The sequence below is a fragment of the Triticum dicoccoides genome, chromosome 7B (genome assembly GCF_002162155.2).
Source record: "Triticum dicoccoides isolate Atlit2015 ecotype Zavitan chromosome 7B, WEW_v2.0, whole genome shotgun sequence".
In the NCBI taxonomy this organism is placed as follows: domain Eukaryota; kingdom Viridiplantae; phylum Streptophyta; class Magnoliopsida; order Poales; family Poaceae; genus Triticum; species Triticum dicoccoides.
The window spans coordinates 684,391,810-684,416,047 of record NC_041393.1 but is presented as its reverse complement, the minus strand read 5'-3'; positions in this window follow the sequence as shown (position 1 = coordinate 684,416,047).

The following is a 24,238-nucleotide window of genomic DNA, read 5'->3' as shown; positions in this document are numbered from 1 at the left end:
CCCTTTTGCGGCTAGCTAAGCGCCTCCTTGGGCTGCCATGGCTCGTTCGCCTGCCAGTCCCGCGCGCTGGGGAGATCTGAGCTCCTCTGATGATGATGCGGACAGCGCTTCAGCTCGGTCCTACTGCGAGGTGCTGAGGAGCTGCTCGCCGCCCGAGGGTTCCCCGCTCCATCCTCCGCCCCCAACGCCTACCCGGGCTGCTCCTCCGCAGCCGGCCACCGCGTGCCCCTCGCCGCCCCGGCGGGTCCCCTCCATCGTGGTCCGTCCCGAGGAGGGCGGTCCGTCGTGTGCCAACGCCGGTGGTTGGCAGATTGCTGGCCGCAAGCGCCGCCATCCCCGCCGTCTCCCCGCCCCGCCCCTGCCGTCCATGCGCATCAGGGTCGGCCTGCCGCCAGATCTGGCTGGGCTCTGCTTCAACTGCCTGAGCGAGGAGCACGTCGCCAGCATGTGCCACAACGACACGGTCTGCCTGTGATGCCGTCGCCCGGGCCACATCGCGCGGGAGTGTCGCGCACCGTGCTCTGCTTCTCCGCGGTCACTGCGCCCCGCCCCATCAGGGAAAGATTGGGGCTGCGTGTCGGGTCCTCGCCGCTGACCTCCATCTCCCACGACTACGGTCCCGCCGCCTCCTTCCAGCAACGAACCACGCCGGTCCACGCTCGCTTGGGATCTGTTGGGCACTCTACCACCAGGGCTCCCTCGGAGTTGGGCTGACAGGCCGCAGAGGGAGGGCAGAGGCAACGTGCCACGCCGGCTCATGATCGCCTGGGCCCTACAGTGCCTTCCACTGGCAGGGTGCCCTCGGATCCGCAGCCGGCGGTGGAGCCTGACCCTGCTGTGGGGGCGGTTGGGCGGAGGACTGCACCGGGGGCGTCTTCGGCGAGGCCTGCAGTGGAGCAGGTCGTCATCCCCTACTCCCCGGAGGTGGTGGCCGCGGTGGAGGCGCTGCGCTGGGCGCTAGTTGGCTTCGTTACTAGCGGACGTCCAAGGATCACTGTGGCGGTGGAGGAATCGGTCCCCGAGGTGGCTGGTAGCTTCTCCGTGCACCGCTTCTGGTCGGCTGACTTCCTGCTCGTGTTTGACTCTAGGGCGGCGCGGGATGCAGCGTTGAGGGCCGGCGAAGTGCACGGTCGTGGCTTCTACTTGAGGTTCTCGCCGTGGAATAGGCAGCTCCAGGCCACCCGGCGGCCGTTCCACTGTCGTGTGCGGCTTGACATGGAAGACATCCCGCCGCATGTCTGGAACCGTGCGACAACACAACTTGTCCTTGGTTCGTCGGCAGGGGTGGAGCGGCTGGGCACACTCACTGCGAGTCGGGCGGACTTGGGCAGCTTCGAGGCATTCGCGTGGACGGATGATCCTTCCTTGCTTCCGAATGAGAAGCTCATCCTAGTGGAAGAACCAGGTGAGGAAATGGAGGTGGAGCTCGCTGACGGCCTTGTCTTGCCGGCTAACGTGTTGGTTCTGCTGGAAAAGATCATGCTGGAGTACCGGGTCATCATCCACCTAGTGAACACGGAGAACACGGTCCAAGGCTCAGGTCCATCCTCAGGAGATGAAGACAACGACGACGACTCTGGCTTCGACCACCCGCAGGCTGACCCGGACGGCCCCGGCGGTGCACGCAACACTCGCGCAGATTCCCCTTCTCCCGTGGCGTGGCTGACGGTTCATGTCAGCGCGGAAGGCGGATGGCCCGGCACGGGGACGCAACTGGACACGGAAGGGTTGCAGTTGATCTCCCAACTTCTATGGCGCCATGGCCAACTCGGCCGGAGACGGCCTTCGCCAGGGATGGAGCGACCGGCGAGGAGGCCGGGGTAGCACGTGACACACCGGGCGCTGACGCAGAAAGAAGGATGGCGCCCACTACTGACGTGCAAAGGCATGCAGGGCAGGATGTGCCTGAGACGCTGCTTTTGACCAGGATTGACGCAGGGTGGCGGAGGATCCAAGGCACTTTGAGGAGGGGATGGCAGACTGCTTTGGGACACCTACCCTGCATGGACCCTGCAGTGCCCAGCTTTGGGCTGCCAGGAGCCAATGGCACACGCCGACATGGTCCCTCGACGACGGCCAATTCCGTGGCTTCTCAACTGACTCTGGAGAGATTCAAATTTTGAATCAGTCTGCTGACACTTTTTTCTCCTGGAGCTCCAGTCGATCGGTGGTTGGCACGCCAGGCGTGCATGTGGGGGGAGGATGGCCATGGAAACCTTTCTGGTCAGCCTATCCTGCTCAGAAACAGGCACCTCACCCGTCGCGGACGTGGCGCACCAGGAGGAACGTACGATTGAACAGCTATGGTCTAGCTACAAAAAACTTGTCTCGCCTCTCCTATGCAGGCCAGCTGGGGGCGTAACAAACGGAAGAAAAGGACACCGCCCTCGCACGTCCGACGAAGCGCAAGGATTGGTGGGAGATTTGCTGTTGGCTCTTCTGTTAAACAGCAGCAGCGCACGCTCATGCTTTAGTTAGGGATAGCGCGGGAGGGAGAAGCGATTGGCGAAGACGCATTGCAGGCCTACCTAGACCTATTTTTGCGCCCGCTGCAGCAGGAGCACGTCACGGCAATTGTTGGGCTGTTCGGGTGGCAGACCAAGGTGCTCCCACTTGGGTGCGTTGTGGACGGGGAGACTAGGGTGTTGTAGTGCTTGACGCCTGGGTGGGACTTGGGTAGGCCTCTTCTAATGGCTGAACCAAACCAAGTAATTGTGGTGTGGAACGTCCGTGGTATTAACAACCCGGCTAAAAGAGATGCAATAAAGAACCTTATTTTGTATTCGGGTGCGAGTGTGGTGTGCTTACAGGAAACAAAGGTGCAGGACATGAACCTGGGGCTAGTCCAGTAGTGTCTAGGGCCAGCATTTGACAACTTCTTTTACGTGCCGGCCGTGGGGACAAGAGGCGGGGTGTTGTTGGCATGCAACTCCACCAACGTGCAGATGTCAAACCCTCATGTGACACAGAATACGGTCATGGATTGGATTGCTTATGGCGAGCACGGGTGGTGGTTCACCGGGGTATATGGCCCTCAGGAGGAGGCAAGCAAGGTTGAATTCATTCAGGAGCTACGAGATGTCAGAGAGTTGCATGCTGGCCCCTGGATGGTGGTCGGGGATTTCAATGTCATCAAAGATCCAACAGAGAAGAGCAACAACAGGATTAACCGCCGCATGATGGGAAGATTCCGACGATGTATTAATGGCCTTGAGCTCATCGACCTCTATCTCAATGGCAGGAGGTACACATGGTCCAATGAGCGGAATGCGCCAACGTTGGAGAAGCTGGACAGGGTGCTCATCTCGATGGACTTGGAGCAGGCACACCCATCGTCACTCCCCTCGGTCCTCAGCACTAGCGTCTCCGGCCATTGTCCTCTACACCTAGTTCTTGATCCGGACTTGCAAAGAGGGAGGCATTTTCATTTTGAAGCCTCCTGGACTAAAGTAGATGGTTTCCAGGAGGTGGTTCGGCAGGCATGGATGGCTCCACAAGTGATGCAAAATCCATTCAAGAGGCTTGCAGCAAAGCTTAAGGCCACGGCTAAGGCGTTGTCGAGCTGGAGCGATCGCTATATTGGTAGCATAAAACAGCAGCTGCTAATTGCTACGGAGATTATCCTCAGACTCGATGTAGCAATGGAGTCCAGAACACTATCTGACGCTGAGTTGGAGCTGCGGCGCACGCTGAAACAAAAACTGCTAGGGCTGGCCTCCCTGCAGCGATCCATTTCTAGGCAACGATCCTGGGTGCTATGGCTCAAGGACGACGACGCTTGCACGAAGTTCTTCCATAACCATACAAGCCACAGGAGGATAAAGAACTTCATATCGAAGCTCAAAGTTGATGATGTGATTACATCTGAGCATGATAAGATGGCGGAGGTGGTGGATTCCTTCTTCGCCAATCTGCTAGGAGAGGCTCCAGACAGGCCATTCACACTTGACCTGCATGAGATAGGACTGCCGATGAGGCAGATTCAGCACCTAGACTACGACTTCACAGAGGAGGAGGTTTGGGCGGCCATCCGGGCACAAGGACGAGACAAGGCACCAGGACCGTATGGGTTCTCGGTGCGATTCTATGTGTCTTGTTGGGGTATCATTAAGGAGGATGTCATGGACACATTCAGGGCCTTTGGGAGGCTGGATTTCCAAGGGCTAACATCGATCAATCAAGCCTTTGTTACTTTACTGCCGAAATCACCAGCAGCGCTCGAGGTCAGAGACTTCAGAACAATAAGTCTGATTCACAGCTTCCCCAAACTAGTTGCGAAGGTCATGTCTCTTCGCGTGGCACCAGAGATGACAAACATCGTGGGAACTCACCAGAGCACGTTCATACAAGGGAGGTGTCTCCATGACAACTATATGCTCGTGCAAGGCACTGTCAGGTGGCTGCAATCGACCAAAAGGCCCGCGCTCATGCTGAAGCTAGACATAACAAAAGCTTTCGACACCGCGGATTGGGCATTCTTGCTGGAGGTCCTACGACACCTAGGCTTCAGAGACAAGTGGATCGCATGGGTAGCCGGTTTGTTGGCCTCATCTTCCACTCGGGTGCTACTCAACGGCGTGTCAGGCGAGGTTATTTACAACAAGCGTGGCTTCTGGTAGGGAGACCCAGTTTCCCCACTACTCTTTGTCATGGTTATGAGCTGCCTCCACGCCTTACTCAACTATGTCGCAGAGTCCGGAGTTCTAGCACCACTCGCTGAAGGAAATATGCCCTAGAGGCAATAATATTATTATTTATTTCCTTATTTCATGAAGAATGTTTATTATTCATGCTAGAATTGTATTAACCGGAAACATAATACATGTGTGAATATATAGACAAATATAGTGTCACTAGTATGCCTCTACCTGACTAGCTCGTTAATCAAAGATGGTTATGTTTCCTAGCCATGGACAAAGAGTTGTCATTTGATTAACGAGATCACATCATTAGGAGAATGATGTGATTGACTTGACCCATTCCGTTAGCTTAGCACTTGATTGTTTAGTATGTTGTTATTGCTTTCTTCATGACTTATACATGTTCCTATGACTATGAGATTATGCAACTCCCGTTTACCGGAGGAACACTTTGTGTGCTACCAAACGTCACAACATAACTGGGTGATTATAAAGGAGCTCTACAGGTGTCTCCGAAGGTACATGTTGAGTTGGCGTATTTCGAGATTAGGATTTGTCACTCTGATTGTCGGAGAGGTATCTCTGGGCCCTCTCGGTAATGCACATCACTATAAGCCTTGCAAGCAATGTGACTAATGAATTAGTTGCGGGATGATGCATTACATAACGAGTAAAGAGACTTGCAGGTAACGAGATTGAACTAGGTATTGGGATACCGACGATCGAATCTCGGGCAAGTAACATACCGATGACAAAGGGAACAACGTATGTTGTTATGCGGTTTGACCGATAAAGATCTTCGTAGAATATGTGGGAGCCAATATGAGAATCCAGGTTCCGCTATTTTTATTGACTGGAAATGTGTTTCGGTCATGTCTACATAGTTCGCGAACCCGTAGGGTCCGCACGCTTAAGGTTTCGATAACAGTTTTATTATGAGTTTATGAGTTTTGATGTACCGAATGAGTTCGGAGTCCCGGATGAGATCGGGGACATGACGAGGAGTCTCGAAATGGTCGAGACGTAAAGATTGATATATTGGACGACTATATTCGGACTTCGGAAAGGTTCCGAGTGATTCAGGTAATTTTCGGAGTACCGGAGAGTTATGGGAATTCGCGAGGAGTATATGGGCCTTATTGGGTCATACGGGAATAGAGGAGAGAGGCCGAAAGGAAGGAGGCGCGCAGCCCTCCTCTGGTCCAAATTGGACAAGGGGTGCAGCCCCCTTTTCCTTCCTCCTCTCCTCCTCTTTCCTTCTCTCCTACTCCAACAAGGGAAGGAGGAGTCGGAATCCCCCCTTGGCGCGCATCCTCCTGGCCGGCCGCCCCCTCCCCCTTGCTCCTTTATATATGGGGGCAGGGGGCACCTCTAGACACAACAACAATTGATCGTTTGATCTTTTAGCCGTGTGCGGTGCCCCCCTTCACCATAGTCCACCTCGATAATACTGTAGCGGTGCTTAGGCGAAGCCCTACGTTGGTAGAACATCATCATCGTCACCACGCCATCGTGCTGACGAAACTCTCCCTCAACACTCGGCTGGAGCGGAGTTCGAGGGACGTCATCAAGCTGAACGTGTGCTAGAACTCGGAGGTGTCGTAGTTTCGGTGCTTGATTGGTCGGGCCGTGAAGACGTACGACTACATCAAGCACGTTGTTCTAACGCTTCTACTTTCGGTCTACGAGGGTACGTGGACACACTCTCCCCTCTCGTTGCTATGCATCACCATGATCTTGCGTGTGCGTAAGAAATTTTTTGAAATTACTACGTTCCCCAACAGTGGCATCCGAGCCTTGTTTTATGCGTAGATGTTATATGCACGAGTAGAACACAAGTGAGTTGTGGGCGATACAAGTCATACTGCTTACCAGCATGTCATACTTTGGTTCAGCGGTATTGTTGGATGAAGCGGCCCGGACCGACATTACGCGTACGCTTACGCGAGACTGGTTCTACCGACGTGCTTTGCACATAGGTGGCTGGCGGGTGTCTGTCTCTCCAACTTTAGTTGAACCGAGTGTGGCTACGCCCGGTCCTTGCGAAGGTTAAAACAGCACTAACTTGACAAACTACCGTTGTGGTTTTAATGCGTAGGTAAGAACGGTTCTTGCTCAGCCCGTAGCAGCCACGTAAAATTTGCAACAACAAAGTAGAGGACGTCTAACTTGTTTTTGCAGGGCATGTTATGATGTGATATGGTCAAGACGTGATGCTATATTTTATTGTATGAGATGATCATGTTTTGTAACCGAAGTTATCGGCAACTGGCAGGAGCCATATGGTTGTCGCTTTATTGTATGAAATGCAAACGCCCTGTAATTGCTTTACTTTATCACTAAGCGGTAGCGATAGTCGTATAAGCAATAGATGGCGTAACGACAACGATGCTATGATGGAGATCAAGGTGTCGCGCCGGTGACGATGGTGATCATGAAGGTGCTTCGGAGATGGAGATCACAAGCACAAGATGATGATGGCCATATCATATCACTTATATTGATTGCATGTGATGTTTATCCTTTATGCATCTTATCTTGCTTTGATTGACGGTAGCATTTTAAGATGATCTCTCACTAATTATCAAGAAGTGTTCTCCCTGAGTATGCACCGTTGCGAAAGTTCTTCGTGCTGAGACACCACGTGATGATCGGGTATGATAGGCTCTACATTCAAATACGACGGGTGCAAAATAGTTGCACACACGGAATACTCAGGTTAAACTTGACGAGCCTAGCATATAACAGATATGGCCTCGGAACACGGAGGCCGAAAGGTCGATCGTGAATCATATAGTAGATATGATCAACATACTGATGTTCACCATTGAAACTACTCCATCTCACGTGATGATCGGACATGGTTTAGTTGATTTGGATCACGTGATCACTTAGATGACTAGAGAGATGTCTGTCTAAGTGGGAGTTCTTAAGTAATATGATTAATTGAACTTTAATTTATCATGAACTTAGTCCTGGTAGTATTTTGCAAATTATGTTGTAGATCAATAGCTCGCGTTGTTGCTTCCCTATGTTTTTGCTTCCCTATGTTTTATATGTGTTCCTAGAGAAAACTAAGTTAAAATTTGTTAGTAGAAATGATGCAGACTTGATCCGTGATCTGAGGATTATCCTCGTTGCTGCACAGAAAAATTATGTCCTTGATGCACCGCTAGGTGACAAACCTATTGCAGGAGCAGATGCAGACGTTATAAACGTTTGGCTAGCTCAATGTGATGACTACTTGATAGTTTATTGCACCATGCTTTACAGCTTAGAATCGGGACTTCAAAGACGTTTTGAATGTCATGGAACATATAAGATGTTCCAGGAGTTGAAGTTCATATTTCAAGCAAATACCTGAGTTGAGAGATATGAAGTCTCCAACAAGTTCTATAGCTAAAAAGATGGAGGAGAATTGCTCAACTAGTGAGCAAGTGCTTAGATTGTCTGAGTACTACAATCGCTTGAATCAAGTGGGAGTTAATCTTCCAGATAAGATAGTGATTGGCAGAGTTCTCTAAGTCACCATCACCAAGTTACTGGAACTTCGTGATGAACTATAATGCAAGGGATGACGAAAATGATTCCCGAGCTCTTGTGATGCTGAAATCGACGAAGGTAGAAATCAAGAAAAGAGCATCAAGTGTTAATGATTGACAAGATCACTAGTTTCAAGAAAAGGGCGAAGGGAAAGAAAGGGAACTTCAAGAATAATGGCAAGCAAATTGTCGCTCCCGTGAAGAAGCCCAAAGCTGGACCAAAGCCTAAAACTAAGTGCTTCTATTGCAAAGGAAATGGTCACTGGAAGCGGAAATGCCCTGAATATTTGGTGGATAAGAAGGATGGCAAAGTGAACAAGGGTATATTTGATACACAAGTTATTGATGTGTACCTTACTGGTGTTTATAGTAGCCCCTGAGTATTTGATACTTGTTCGGTTGCTAAGATTAGTAACTCGAAACAGGAGTTACAGAACAAATAGAGACTAGTTGAGGGTGAAGTAACGATGTGTGTTGGAAGTGGTTCCAAGATTGATATGATCATCATCGTACACTCCCTATATTTTCGAGATTAGTGTTGAACCTAAATAAATGTTACTTGGCGTTTGCGTTGAGCATGAATATGATTTTACCATGTTTATTGCAATACGGTTATTCATTTAAAAGTCAAAGAATAATTGTTATTCTGTTTACATGAATAAAACCTTCAATGGTCATACACCCAATGAAAATAGTTTGTTGGATCTCGATCGTAGTGATACACATATGGATAATATTGATGCCAAAAGATGCAAAGTTAATAATGATAGTGCAACTTATTTGTGGCACTGCCGTTTGGGTCATATCGGTGTAAAGCGCATGAACAAACTCCATAAAGATGGATTTTCGAAATCACTTGGTTATGAAACATTTGATGCTTGCGAACCGTGCCTTTTGGGCAAGATGACTAAAACTCTGTTCTTCGGAACAATGAAACGAGCTACTGACTTATTGGAAATAATACATACTGATGTATGGGATCCAATGAGTGTTGATGCTCATGGCAAGTATCGTTATTTTCTAACCTTCACAGATGATTTGAGCAGATATGGGTATATCTACTTAATGAAACGTAAGTCTGAAACATTTGAAAAGTTCAAAGAATTTCAGAGTGAAGTGGAGAATCATCGTAAAAAGAAAATAAAGTTTCTACGATCTGATCGTGGAGGAGAATATTTGAGTTACGAGTTTGGCCTTCATATAAAACAATGTGGAATAGTTTCACAGCTCACGCCACACGGAACACCACAGCGTAATCATGTGCCCGAACGTCATAACCACACATTATTGATATGGAGCGATCTATGAAGTATCTTACCGATTTACCACTATCGTTTTGGGGTTATGCATTAGAGACAGCTGCATTCACTTTAAATAGGGCACCATCAAAAACCGTTTGAGACGACGCCTTATGAACTGTGGTTTGGCAAGAAACCAAAGTTGTCGTTTCTTAAAGTTTGGGACTACGATGCTTCTGTGAAAAAGTTTCAACCTGATAAGCTCGAACCTAAATCGGAGAAGTGCGTCTTCATAGAATACCCAAAGGAAACTGTTGGGTACACCTTCTATCACAGATCCGAAGGCAAGATATTCGTTGCTAAGATGGATCCTTTCTAGAGAAGAAGTTTCTCTCGAAAGAAGTGAGTGGGAGGAAAGTAGAACTTGATGAGGTAATTGTACCTTCTCCCTTATTGGAAAGTAGTTCATCACAGAAGACAGTTCCAGTGATTCCTACACCAATTAGTGAGGAAGTTAATGATGATAATCATGAAACTTCAGATCAAGTTGCTACCAAACCTCGTAGGTCTTCCAGAATAAGATCCGCACCAGAGTGGTACGGTAATCCTGTTCTGGAAGTCATGTTACTAGACCATGATGAACCTACAAACTATGAGGAAGCGATGATGAGCCCAGATTCCGCGAAATGGCTGGAGGCCATGAAATCTGAGATGGGATCCATGTATGAGAACAAAGTGTGGACTTTGGTTGACTTGCCCAATGATCGGCAAGCCATAGAAAATAAATGGATCTTCAAGAGGAAGACGGACGCTGATAGTAGTGTTACTATCTACAAAGCTCGACTTGTCACAAAAAGGTTTTTCGACAAGTTCAAGGTGTTGAATACGATGAGATTTTCTCACTCACATCGATGCTTAAGTCTGTCCGAATCATGTTAGCAATTGCCACATTTTATGAAATCTGGCAAATGGATGTCAAAACTGAATTCCTTAATGGATTTATTAAAGAAGAGTTATATATGATACAACCAGAAGGTTTTGTCAATCCTAAAGGTGCTAACAAAGTGTGCAAGCTCCAACAATCCATCAATAGACTGGTGCAAGCATCTCGGAGTCGGAATATACGCTTTGATGAGTTGATCAAAGCATATGGTTTTATGCAGACTTTTGAAAAGGCCTGTATTTACAAGAAAGTGAGTGGGAGCACTACAACCTTTCTGATAAGTATATGTGAATGACATATTTTTGATCGGAAATAATGTAGAATTTTCTGGAAAGCATAAAGGAGTGTTTGAAAGGAGTTTTTCAAAGAAAGACCTCAGTAAAGCTACTTACATATTGAGCATCAAGATCTATTAAGATAGATCAAGACGCTTGATAAGATTTTCAATGAGTACATACCTTGACAAGATTTTGAAGTAGTTCAAAATGAAATAGTCAAAGAAAGAGTTCTTGCCTGTGTTGCAAAGGTATGAAATTGAGTAAGACTCAAATCCCGACCACGGCAGAAAATAGGAAGAGAATGAAAGTCATTCCCTATGCTTCAGTCATAGGTTCTATAAAAGTATGCCATGCTATGGACCAGACCTATTGTATACTCTGCCCTGGTTTGGCAAGGGAGTACAATAGTGATCTAGGAGTAGATCACTGGACATTGGTCAAAATTATCCTTAGTGGAATAAGGATATGTTTCTCCATTATGGAGGTGACAAAAGGTTTGTCGTAAAGGGTTACGTCGATACAAGTTTTGGCACTGATCCAGATGACTCTAAGTCTTAATATGCATACATATTAAAAGTGAGAGAAATTAGCTAGAGTAGCTCCGTGCAGAGCATTGTAGACATAGAATATTTGCAAAATACATAGGTTTCGATGACAGTTTTATTATGAGTTTATGAGTTTTGATGTTCCGAAGGAGTTCGGAGTCCCGAATGAGATCGGGTACATGACGAGGAGTCTCGAAATGGTTGAGACGTAAAGATCGATATATTGTACGACTATATTCGGACTTCGGAAAGGTTCCAAGTGATTCGGTTATTTTTCGAAGTATCGGAGAGTTACGGGAATTCGCCGGGGAGTATATGGGCCTTATTGGGCCATACGGGAATAGAGGAGAGAGGCCGAAAGGAAGGAGGGGCACAGCCCCCCTCTGGTCCGAATTGGACAAGGGGTGCAGCCCCCTTTTCCTTCCTCCTCTCCCCCTCTTTCCTTCTCTCCTACTCCAACAAGGGAAGGAGGAGTCCTACTCCCGGTGGGAGTAGGACTCCCCCCTTGGCGCGCCTCCTCCTGGCCGGCCGCCCCCTCCCCCTTGCTCCTTTATATACGGGGGCAGGGGGCACCTCTAGACACAACAACAATTGATCGTTTGATCTTTTAGCCGTGTGCGGTGCCCCCTCCACCATAGTCCACCTCGATAATACTGTAGCGGTGTTTAGGCGAAGCCCTGCGTCGCTAGAACATCATCATTGTCACCATGCCGTCGTGCTGATGAAACTCTCCCTCAACACTCGGCTGGATCGGAGTTCGAGGGACGTCATCAAGCTGAACGTGTGCTAGAACTCGGAGGTGCCGTAGTTTCGGTGCTTGATCGGTCGGGCCGTGAAGACGTACGACTACATCAACCGCGTTGTTCTAACGCTTCCGCTTTCGGTCTACGAGGGTATGTGGACACACTCTCCCCTCTCGTTGCTATGCATCACCATGATCTTGCGTGTGCGTAAGAAATTTTTTGAAATTACTACGTTCCCCAACACTCGCCCTGACGGGTCTTAGGAACCGCACCTCGATCTTCGCGGATGATGTGGTCACATTTATCAGGCCGGAGGCCCTAAGTATCTGGGCATGTAGCCTTCTTCTGCAAGACTTCGGGATGGCATCAGGCATGCACACGAATCTTGGGAAGTGTTCTGCGCACCCAATTAGGTGCACTGATGAGCAGATCGTCACCATAGCTGTCGAGATGGGTTGCGCGGTGTTGGGGTGGCCGTGTAGATACCTTGGCCTGCCACTTGGACTAATGAAGATCAGAGCGAGTCAACTACAATTCCTGGTAGACAAGATGGCGGACAGACTACCAGCTTGGCAAGCGAGACTGTTGTACCGTGTCGGGCGATTGGAGCTAGTGAAGACCACCCTGGCATCAATGACAATACATGCCATGATGGCGATGGACCTACCTGTCAAAACGATTGAAGCTGCCAACAAAATTTGCAGAGGTTTTATGTGGAAGGGTCGCTGGGACTTGCATGGAGGGCATTGTTTGGTCGCCTGGGACAAAGTTTGCTCGCCGAAGGAGTTTGGGGGTTTGGGAGAGTGCCCAATCTGCGCCTGCTTAATATCTCGCTGAGAGCAAGATGGTCGTGGCTTGCAAGGACGGATCCGGCTAGACCATGGGAAGAATTCAACATCCAAGTCTCATCGGACTCACTAGCCATCTACAGAGCAGCCACGAAATGCACCATTGGGGACGGATCCACGGTCTTATTCTGGACAGATTGGTGGCTTCAAGAGGGACGCATACATGATATCCTACCAAACCTATTTCGTGTCGTCAAGAAGAGTGCGACCAAGGTGAGGATAGTGAGGTAAGCTAAGTCAGGACAATGGTGGCGTGATGTGTCGCCCAACATGAACACCCAGGCTTTACGACAATTGGTCGACCAACTACGGAATATCCAACTAGCGGACGGGATTGACGGCAAATTTGTCTGGTGTTGGGAGGGAGATGGCTTGTTCTCGGCTCGGTCAGCTTATCAAGCTTATTTTGCCGCACGTATTGAGTCCGCGGGAGCAATGGAAATTTGGAAGTCCAGAGCACCGGCAACGTGCAAGTTCTTTTCCTGGCTGGCGGCGCAGCAAAGATGTTGGACGGCGGACAGATTGCAACGACGTTTATTGCCGCATCTGGCGGCATGCCCGTTTTGCGATCAGGAGCGATCAATCACCTGCTCCTTGGATGTGTTCTCGCTCGAAAATATGGTCCGTCATTATGGGCAACTGGGGAAAGCCTCACTGGACTCCGGAGCCGGAGGCTGAGCTGGTTCGATGGTGGACTTCCCTTAACATCGAGAAGACCAAGAGGAAGGAAACATGGACAATGATCACTTTAGTGGCTTGGACATTGTGGAAGCATAGGAACGACATCATGTTCAACGGAGCTTCCCCATCTGTCAATCTGTCAGCACGGTCCTCCGGTAGATCGAGGCGGAGGGACAGAACTGGAGGGTTGCGGCCCTGCTGAGGGAGGCAAGATCACTCCCAGCTAGGTTAGATCGGTTGAGTGGTAGCGAGTAGTTAGCATGCGGTTGATTTGCAGTTCATATACTCTACCATAATTGTTGATTTGCAGTTCATATACTCTACCATAATCGTACGCAATCACCGCATCCAAAATTGGTAGCATAGCGGTGATAGTGCATACATATCCTCCTCTCCATCGCCCCATCGACCAGGGACTCTTCCTGAACACTTGTAGCCAAGTGATAGGCACTCTTAACCGTGAAACATCCATTTTTTGTAGGAGCCCATGCAAAGAAATCTTCTCTATTTCTAGGAGAAGTGCGGATTTTTACAATATGCAGTATATCCATCGACTGGAAAAAACATGACACAAGGCAATTTTTCTAGGCCGTTGGATCTAATCGGATGGTTATTGTTTATCCTCTACCTCCTGCCGCTCCTCCTAAAGCACCAACAGCCACTGCCACCCGCAACAGCCTTGCATACCCACCCTCTTCTTGTCGCCAACCTCAACCATCCCTCCGGACCACCCCGCCGACCAGATATTATTGGCGAACAATCGCACCCCCCCGCACCCCCCCACCCACCGCACATGTCAACCCTCTTCCCGTCTTTAACTGCGATGCCGCTGCTCGAGGTACATTGCATCTTCATCAGATGGTTGTTGTTTTTCTTCTACCTCTAGCTACTTCCTCCTCATGAACCGCCAACCACCACTGGCCGATTTTTGTTTGCCGCGGATGCACCACTGGGAAAGGGCTTATAGATGAACCCAAATTAGTTGTGGCCGCGGGACAAGTCACCCGCCACAACTACTTTTCCAAAATAGTTGTGGCGGGTGCCTAGGCATACCCGTCACAGCTTGTTGCAATGCAGTGGCGGGCGGCACTAAACACCCGTCGCAGGTAGGTTGTTCCAAATATTCCCGCGGGACGGATATAGTAGTGGCAGGCGCAAGGTGAAGCCCGTCACTGCTTATTAGGTAAGCAATGGCGGGCCAGTCCCGCCGCTGGCCACAAGTACATTCAAGCATGCCGCACCAAAAAAATTAAAATTTTGAACAAGAGTTCGGTGGCGGGCGGAAATAATGCCCGCAACTGCTTATTAAGTATATAGTGGCGGCCAGTACCACCGCTCGCCACAACTAAATTTAGGCAAGCCGCGCCAAAAAAAATTTCGAACAAGAATACGGTCGCGGGCGCTTGTCCTCCCCCGCCACTGTTGTACCTTGCGGGCGCTTGTCCCCGACCTGACCGAACCATCGACGCACCCTTTTATTTTCCACCGTATCATTTTCTGTCAGTTCCGTGACTCCCCACTCGTTGTCATGTGCCTCGATCATCGCTGCCATCCCTCCGACCAGCCGCCGACTCATTCTATGCGACCGCCTCCAGATCTGCTCGCCATCGCATCGTCCGCCTCCACGCATGCAGCCCCGGCCCCGGCCTCCGCCTCGATCATCGCCGACACATGTTGTGCCTCGACCACTGCCGATGTCTTCTACCTCAACTGGAAAAGCTTCCAATAGTATACTCTTCGTGACTAAATTACGCTCGGGTTTAGAATTTGCATCTTATTAATTTGTAGATTAAATTATATTTTAGGGTTTCAACTTCACCAATAGTAGTAGTTGTACATATGACAAGTGCATGGGCTTCATGTTATTCACGGGGATTTGAAAAAGAGTGACAAAGTTTTTGCGAAACGGTGATTCATTTCTGTTTTGCAAAATTCTTGTCACTCCATATGTCAACTTTGTAAGCAAAGTTCATGTCGAATTTCATTTTCTATAACAATATTGTTTAATTTGCTTACATAAGACAAGTGCACGGGTTTAGCATGAACGTTGTGAAATATGACAAGTGGTAATGGTGTTTGATTTTCCTACATATGGCAAGTGCATGGGCTTCATGTTATTCACAGGGATTTGAAAAAGAGTGACAAAGTTTTTTTTGCAAAACGTTGATTCATTTCCATTTTGCAAAATTTCTATCACTTCATATGTCAACTTTTTAAGCAAAGTTCATGCCAAATTTCATTTTCTATAACAGTATTGTTTAATGTTCACAAGTGCACGGGTTTAGCATGAACATTGCGAAATATGACAAGTGGCAATGGTGTTTGAATTTTCATACATATGACAAGTGCATGGGCTTCATGTTATTCACAGGGTTTTGAAAAAGAGTGACAAAGTTTTTGCAAAACGTTGATTCATTTCTGTTTTGCAAAATTTATGTCACCCCATATGTCAACTTTTTAAGAAAAGTTCATGCCAAATTTCATTTCATATAACAATATTGTTTAATTTGCTTACATATGGTTATTAGGGATCATGAGTCGTAAGATCTTCCATATCTGCCATATCTGCCATATCTGCAAATGTATGGACAGTGTGGATACTGCAGTAGATTTCAGACTCTTCTTGAGAAAAGGATTTTAAAAGTCTGTGGTAATTAACAGTCTTATACTTCAATTAATATTCTTTTCTAACGATTCGTACAATTATTGTACTGGCTTTATTGTTAATGATTCACTGATGCATATATAGTGTATCCCATTCAACATAAGGGTTGACTTCAACAAGTTATGCGGTAATGCTATTTACTTCGCGGATGATATGGGCTGCACATTCTTAATGGATGTGCATAAACGAAAGGATAGAACCATCGTATATGGCGATGAATGGAAGCAGTACATTGCACAGAATAATCTCATCGGAGGAGAGTACATATCCTTTTCCTTGAAAGGAGACGTCAACAGGTTAAGGACAATGTATTTCTACAACAATGATGATGGCGATGACAACCAGGATCATGATGATAGTCAGGATCAGCAGGATGATAGAGACGACCAAGATGACGAGGATGAGGAAGATGATGATGATGGTCCATTAAGTTCTGCAATTTTCTGTGAAAGAATAAGGAAGCTTACTCGAGATGAGACCATGAATATTACGGTGATGTTACCATCGAGTGTAGCCTTCATGGGGAAGCCATTTGTGCACCGCTTAACTAAAACCAACATCGTGAAAAAAGTCATGGTGAGATGATTTGTATTCTTTCATCTTTTTTTTCATAACCAAGTATGGTGAGATGTCTAACATTACGTGCTCTCTGTTTGCTTTTAATGATGGGGAGTGCAGAAGTTACCTATCAAGATGTTTTTCTGAGTGGACATTCCCGCCCTCGGCACCGCTGGAGTACGCCATGGACCAACAGGGTGTGTCACGAGCGCTCGGTACAAGACGGAAACAGACAGACACATATCCTTTTTTAGGTCTGGCTAGCGGGAGTTCATGACAGGAAAGAGAGAACTAAGGGTGGACACCCTTGTGATGGTTGTCATTGACCATGTTTAGAAATATGTTCTTAAGTCATGAATTTATGAGCCGATGAACTGTTAGTTAATTAGTATGTTATGATGGACGTGATCGATACATTGATGTTTGTTTCTTCAGTCTAACAAATCTGAAGTGTTACTTAATTATTTCGTTGTTTGTTTTCAAACTGGATTCAGTATGCGTCAGTTATATTGAGAATCGTATGACTAGCCTTTTGTGCTATTGTGTCTCAACTTGCAATGCCAATAATTGGAGTGATTGACAAAAATCTACCACTTTAGGGGTTACTGTCCCACAGAACTACCACCTTTCAAAAATTGACCAAAAACTACCATTTTTTCTAATTTTGTGTCTAAAAACTACCACTTTCAAAAAATAGCCTGTTTAGACGATTTAAACACGTTTATGATATGCTGGACCCACCCGTCAGGGGCTGACGTGGTGACAAAGTCAACTCTGTTTATTTTGACCGTTAAGTTGACTGGTGGGGCCCGCCCGTCAGTCTAAAGATATCCTTTTTTTCTAAATCCCGAATCACAGTAAAAAAACCGCTCTCCTCCCAACTCCGCACCGTCGCTCGACCCGGTGGCGGCCGGCACCGCGGGATCTGACGAGTCGTCGCCCCTCCATCTCCGGCGAGGCAGCTGCCGGCGTCGCGGGATCAGGCGAGCACCCGCCCCTGGCCCCTCCATCTCCCGGCAAGGAAGCCGCTGGCCGCCGGCGCCGCGGGATCTGGAGAGCAACCGCCCCTCCATCTCCCGGCAAAGAAGCCGCTGGCCGCCGGCGCCGCGGGATATGGCGAGCACTTCCCCTCCATCTGCCGGCGAGGAAGCCGCGGCCGCGACGCTCCTGTTCCGGCCAAGACCCGGCTACGGCTGGTGGCGGTCGATCGCTCCATGGACGGCGCGTTGACAACAGCGCGGCTGCGACGCAAACCTTTGCAGTGTTGGCGCCGCCTCTCGCGGCACCGCTTCTTCTTCTCCCTTGGAGCTCCACAACTCTATCCTCTCTCTTTGTCTCTCTCAAGAACACATGAGAAGTGAGAACACACATGCACCAATGGAGAAACCAACTGCTAGCTTTGCCAAGAGGCTCTCTCCTTGGTGAAAGCAAACACTACACTGTGGCTGCAGCCCTCACGGCCTCACATTCTCATTCATTTGCTGAACTTATATATACACAGGGTGCTAACCATCACGCGTCACTCGGCAGGCACATCTGGCCACTAACTCCAAGTCTCTAGGCGCTACTCATGCCCACTACCTCCATGCACGCATGCAGTCATACCGGCCATCACACTTGACTCGGCCAACACTTGCACCTGCACTAACTAACTCATGCACTAACCTTGGTACCAACGGCTAACCTGGTCTTCCTCTCCTAGAATCACTCCAGCGACCCGGCCACTAATTAGCCCAAGCAAACTACATGCACCTATGACTATCGGACTATCCGGCTCGACGTATAGCTTGTCATGCTCCAACACTGTCACGCCATGCCACTTCTCATGGCATCGCCCTATCACACGGCACCGTCAGCATCTCGTCGCTCTTGCCGCATCACACGGCCCCACGGCATCTCGCCTCCTTCGTGTGCACAACTGAAGCTTTGCCCTGACAAGCTACTCCCTAAGCTACATGCCGAACGACAAAACAAAACATGATACATCATGACAAGATTATTTCTAACATGCAGGTCGGCGAGGAGCCCCTGGACCGCGGCGGCATCGACAAGGTGAGGGTCCTCCTTCCTGATGCTCGCGTCGGTGCCGAGTCGGGGGGTTTGCCTGCGCTGCGCTGCGTCGCCGCATCCGAGGTGGTGATGAGCCAGTGCCAACTCGGTGTGCACGGGGCGCGGGGAGAGAGATCTGCTGCTCCTTGCCGTGCGTGGCCGCCGCCCACGTGCTCGTGCGCCATTGGCGCCGCTGCTTCTCGTGGTCGTGTGTGGCAGCAGGGGCCGCCGGGGAGCAGCAGGGGTGGGTGTGGCAGGGCAAGCTGCTGCTAGTGATCGTACGTGGCCTCTGGTGCTGCTTGTGCCGGCGGCTGCGGCCGGTGGCCGTGCGTGAGCACTGCTCCTGCTTGTCCCGTCTGTGCACACGAACTGTTCGTTGAAATGCCACATAGAGAGAGGAGAAAGAAGCTGATGCTTACGCGTGGGTCCCACCGGTCAAATTAACGGTCAAAATAAACATAGTTGACTTTGCCGTCACGTCAGCCCTGACAAGTGGGTCTAACATGTCATAAACGTGTTTAAATCGTCTAAAGGGGCTATTTTTCAAAAGTTGTAGTTTTTAGTCACAAAATTAGAAAATTTTGGTAGTTTTCGGTCAGTTTTTAAAAAGTGGTAGTTCTTTTTTTTTGCGGGGGACCTTTTTGCGGGGGAAAAAGTGGTAGTTCTGTGGGACAGTAACCCCTAAAGTGGTAGTTTTTTGTCAATCACTCCAATATGTGTAGTCTATCCTATCCCTCGCAGTAGCGGGCGCTACGGTAGGATCGTCACTGCTACAATGGGATTTGTGGCTGACAGAAATAGCGAGTTGTGGCGGGTAGGAACATACGCCTGTCACTGCCAGCACCATACCAGTGGCGGGCGGGCGGCCCTGGGAGCCTGGCCCGCCACTACAAGCCATTTTGCGACCGCCACTACTAAGCATTCCTGCAGTAGTGATGCCTCGTCGCCACACCCGACCATCCCTCTAAGACGGCACAACTATCAGATTTTTTCGGCGAACCACCGCACCTATCAACCCTCTTCCTCACCTCCTCCGACTGCGACGCTGCTACTTGCTACCGTTAGCAACGTTGTCCCTGTCTCCAACAAGGTCCTGGCCCGGCCTCGCCATCGCAGCTCGTTGCCACTTTCAGTGCCATTGACAGCTTTTGCCTCGGGTTGCACTTGCGTTCTCCCAAAAATCGACTGGCGCAAATTTAAAATGTAGTCGAGTTACGAATAGCTCATGCGTAATATTTATCATATCTAACTTGTTACCTTTAGATACTCACATGGACATCAGGTGTTGTATCGATTTCTTTACCATAAAATCATACTTCTCCCATTCTCCCTCTCCCCCCTCGGGTCCTCCATGTCACCATGTTGATACTCCAGGACTTCTCCCCCTCTCCCTCTTCCCCCTTGAGTCCTCCATTTCGCCATGTTCTAGGACATGTAGCTAAGCTTTATGTCGAATGCATCGATAGTATTACAAAGAAAATACCAATGTAGTGGAAGGATGAACCACTTCTCCTAACACCAAATGTAAACCAGACAAATAGAGCGTACATAGCAGCAGTATACTCACGTGTATTAGTCAATCAGTGGGGTTCGGTTTCTCTCGTAAATAAATCATAGGCCATAGAACTCCGGGTTCCAAAAAATCTCTTCATTTCAAACAATAAACTCATAAACTGACGAAGCTTGTCATCTTTTTCTATATTGCACATTTTCCCTTTTTCCAATGATCATTCTTAGTTTCTCACGACAAATCAATAAACTGATTCTCTGTTCAATCTTGAGAGTCATTATTACACAAGATGACAGGAGATAAGACATATCTGATGAAACCAACATGCTACGAGAAATTAAAAGTTCATCCATACTATAACTAGACCAAAAAAAACTATGAGAACTATGCACAGGATCTATCTAGAATGACACAAGGGTTTAAACAACTCGTGCAATATCATAGATCAATGCACATAAATTTTTTTCCCCATAGATTGCTGCATATTTCAATATATTTTTTATCTGCACTAAGTATTAGAGATTATAGTGACACAAGCGTTTAAATAACATGTGCAAACTTACATAACAATGGACAAGCATTTAACTTCCTTAACAACCACGAGTATTAACCAGCAAAGTATTTAGGTACTAACATAGAAATGATTTAGTCTGGGAGACACATATAACAAGTTACAAAAAGTTCAAACCAGTGAATTAACTGCCGCGGGGCTTACTGGAGAGACCCCATTTTCTCTGGTAAAGAATTCATCCATTCATTTCAAAAGTTCAGTGAGCATGCGCATCAGCTTGAATTAGCATACAGACCACATTCTAGTTGCAAATACTTGTAGCTCTAGACCTCGAACCCGGAGGTACTTAACAAAACATGGGGTAACAGAAACGGAAGTTCTTTGAAGAACATTGGCAAATTACTCAAGATAGGTCTTGTGCAAATCCATGGACAAAATGACTATGCAAACTATAGCTACCAAGTTTGGATCGTTTTAGCCTGACCAACTATTTCCCCATCAACTGAGGGTCTCATCGGTGTCTAGACCTCCAGCACAGTAATCCAGTAACCAACCTGTCAAGTGGACAAAAAGTTCAGCTTTAATTATGATATAGAAAATAAAAAGAAGCAATCATTTCTTTTCACTTTCTTTTTGTAAATAAGAATCAGGGTTCATTTCTTTTGACCATATTTTTTCTAGATTACATACCTTGTTTTTTTTCTGTTATTTGGGAAAGGTAGATACTGCACAGGCTACATCAATGGACTATATTGAAATAAAAAAGGAACCGGTGCGTCCATATGAGAATTTTGGAACAACCTAAACTGTTCCATGCACATGAGATGTAAATTCAGTAAAAACAGCAACTCTAAATTTTTGTCGCTGTTTGTTATCAACAATATTGGCTATTCAGTATAAGCTTCGTGATTGTTTTGATAAAAGGAATCATACATGTTCAAACAAAGTGATGTTCCATATCATAAAAACAGATTACGCACAAATGTAAGAACATTAAATATTTCATATTGAGAAAATTCTGCAAAACGGTAATGCTGGACTGTATATCACAACAAAGTAGACGTGGTCAAAAGTTGTGTTAACTAAAGATAAGAGCTGCAATTAATAATATCACTCATGTGCACTTAGAACAATAGATAATAGAGAAAAGTATGTTTTTGGTCCCTCAAGATTTTTGGTAGACATTTGGTCCTTCAAGTGTCAAACCCGGACAAGTTTCGTCCAAAATCAGATATTGACCACGTTGACCTAGTTTGACCGATGAACAAATCATAGGCATTTTTCATTGGCAGCAACACACGAAAAAGGATGGTGTGCAACAAAAGAAAATAGATGATGTGAAGTCTCAAGTACAAGTGGACAAGTATGAAAATAACAAAGCAGCAAATTTTGAGGTTCAAGAGAGCAATGGCATCATCAGTTTCATCAACCATCTCTTGACGGCTCCACCTTGTGATGATGATTATCTATTCTAACATGCTAGTTCGTTAGATAGTATTTTGGATTGCCCCTCTACTATAGCAACACACGTACTATTATCATGTGAAACAAATTGTGATTTGTCTTAGAAAAAATCAATAAAATGAATAAATTTTGAATAATTTACTAACATAAGAGAGTTGATAGAATGTTTGAAAATATTGTAATAAAGAAAAGGTTACTGGTGAAGATATTTGTCATCAATTATGAGTAAACCCATTATGTTTGAGAGATTTTAAAACTGACTGAAAAACTATTGTGTATCTCAGTAGTTATATTGCTATTGTTTGTTAACTGGCTGAAAACTGAGGCTATTCGAACCTACTGTGTAACTTATCCTTCCTCTATTCCTAAATATAAGCTTTTTTAAAAATTCCAATATGAACTACATACAAAGCAAAATGAATGAATCTACACTCTAAAGTATAACTATACGGAAAAGCTAATTTCCCGTCGGCAGGAATTTAGCCACAGGCACGAACGACTTGGATGTCGTTCATTTAGAATCTGACGGCTCGCACGATCCGCTCCAGCTGCATCTCTTTTTCGCGCTCGATCCCCGTTTATCGCTCGATCTCTCCGCTCGACCCCAGCTTTGCCACCCTCGACCAAGGCCACGTTGCGACAGTTTGTCTCGATTAAGCCCATGTCGTGACAGTTTTTTTTTCACGTTTCCATCATTAGGCCCATGTTCCCAGCCAAGTAAAATAGAAGCCTGTTTTTTAAAAAGTTAAAAATGCTAAAAAATCATTGTGCTGACAAGGAGTCGAACCCATGATCTCAGGTAAATATTACCTACTTCACTAACCACTAGGTCAACTCAATCAATTTGTTTACAATCAAGTTACATTATACTTGTACGTTGGATATTACGAGTTTGAATAAAGGACTGTGCTAACTTTCTAACGTACTGAATTTAAGTAACATATCCGAACACATCCTGGTTTAATTAATCACGTGCATGCAGCCCCACTCCGCTAAGCAAAAAACGAGAGCAAAAGCATGCAGCGTCTTGCCATATGCATTCAAACTAATATAAAATATGATGATGTCAGCCATAGATTCTCTTTTATTTCGAAACTACAAAATGTTTTGTAGCTCAAACCGTTGGTCCGATTGAAAAATCATTTTCACATAAAAGATTAGTCGCGACGAGACCTTTGAAATTAGATCCCATGTTGGTATGTTTCGATGATTTTTTTTCGGGTCAAAAGTTATCAGACCTAGGCTAAGTAAGTTATCATGTCTGTGGTATGTGAGTTACCATCCAGTTTACATAGAAATTACCAGGGCATAAAAATGGCTCCTCCAACATTCTCTCCACATGCAAATGCACTGGAGCACGGGAAAGCTTATGTCATTGTATATTATCACTATTTCGGAACTGGAAAATGTTTTATAGCTCAAATTTGTCGTTTCTGATTGAAAAATCATTTTCACATAAAAAGTCTATTGCGACGAGAACTTCAAAACTAGATCTCATGTTGGCATGCGTTGATCACTTTTTGGTCGAATGTTACCGTAAGTTATCAGTTATGTTATATGTATATTAACATGTTATTTATGTAGAAGTGACCGGGGGTGTGTTTTCAACGAATTTTTTCCCCCGGGTCAAAGTTACCATGGTATTTGTATCAACGTTATCAGGTCCGTGATGCAAATATTACCGTGTTATTTGCATAGAAGTAACCGGGGTATGTTTCAACAAATTTTTATTCGGGTATATAGTTATCGTGGTGTTTGTGCCTAAGTTATCAGGTCTGCGGTGCTTATATTACCATGATACTTATATAGGAATTTTCGGGGTGTGTATTCAACTAATTTTTTTCATGGGTAAAAGTTATCGATGTTTGTACTGAAGTTATCATATTTGTGGTGCTTTCATTACCATTTATACAGGAATTATCGGGTGTATGTTTTCTAACATTTTTTTTACCGGGTCAGAATGTTATCATGGTGTTTGTACGTGAGTTATCAACGCTGTTGTGCGTATATTCTCATGTTATTT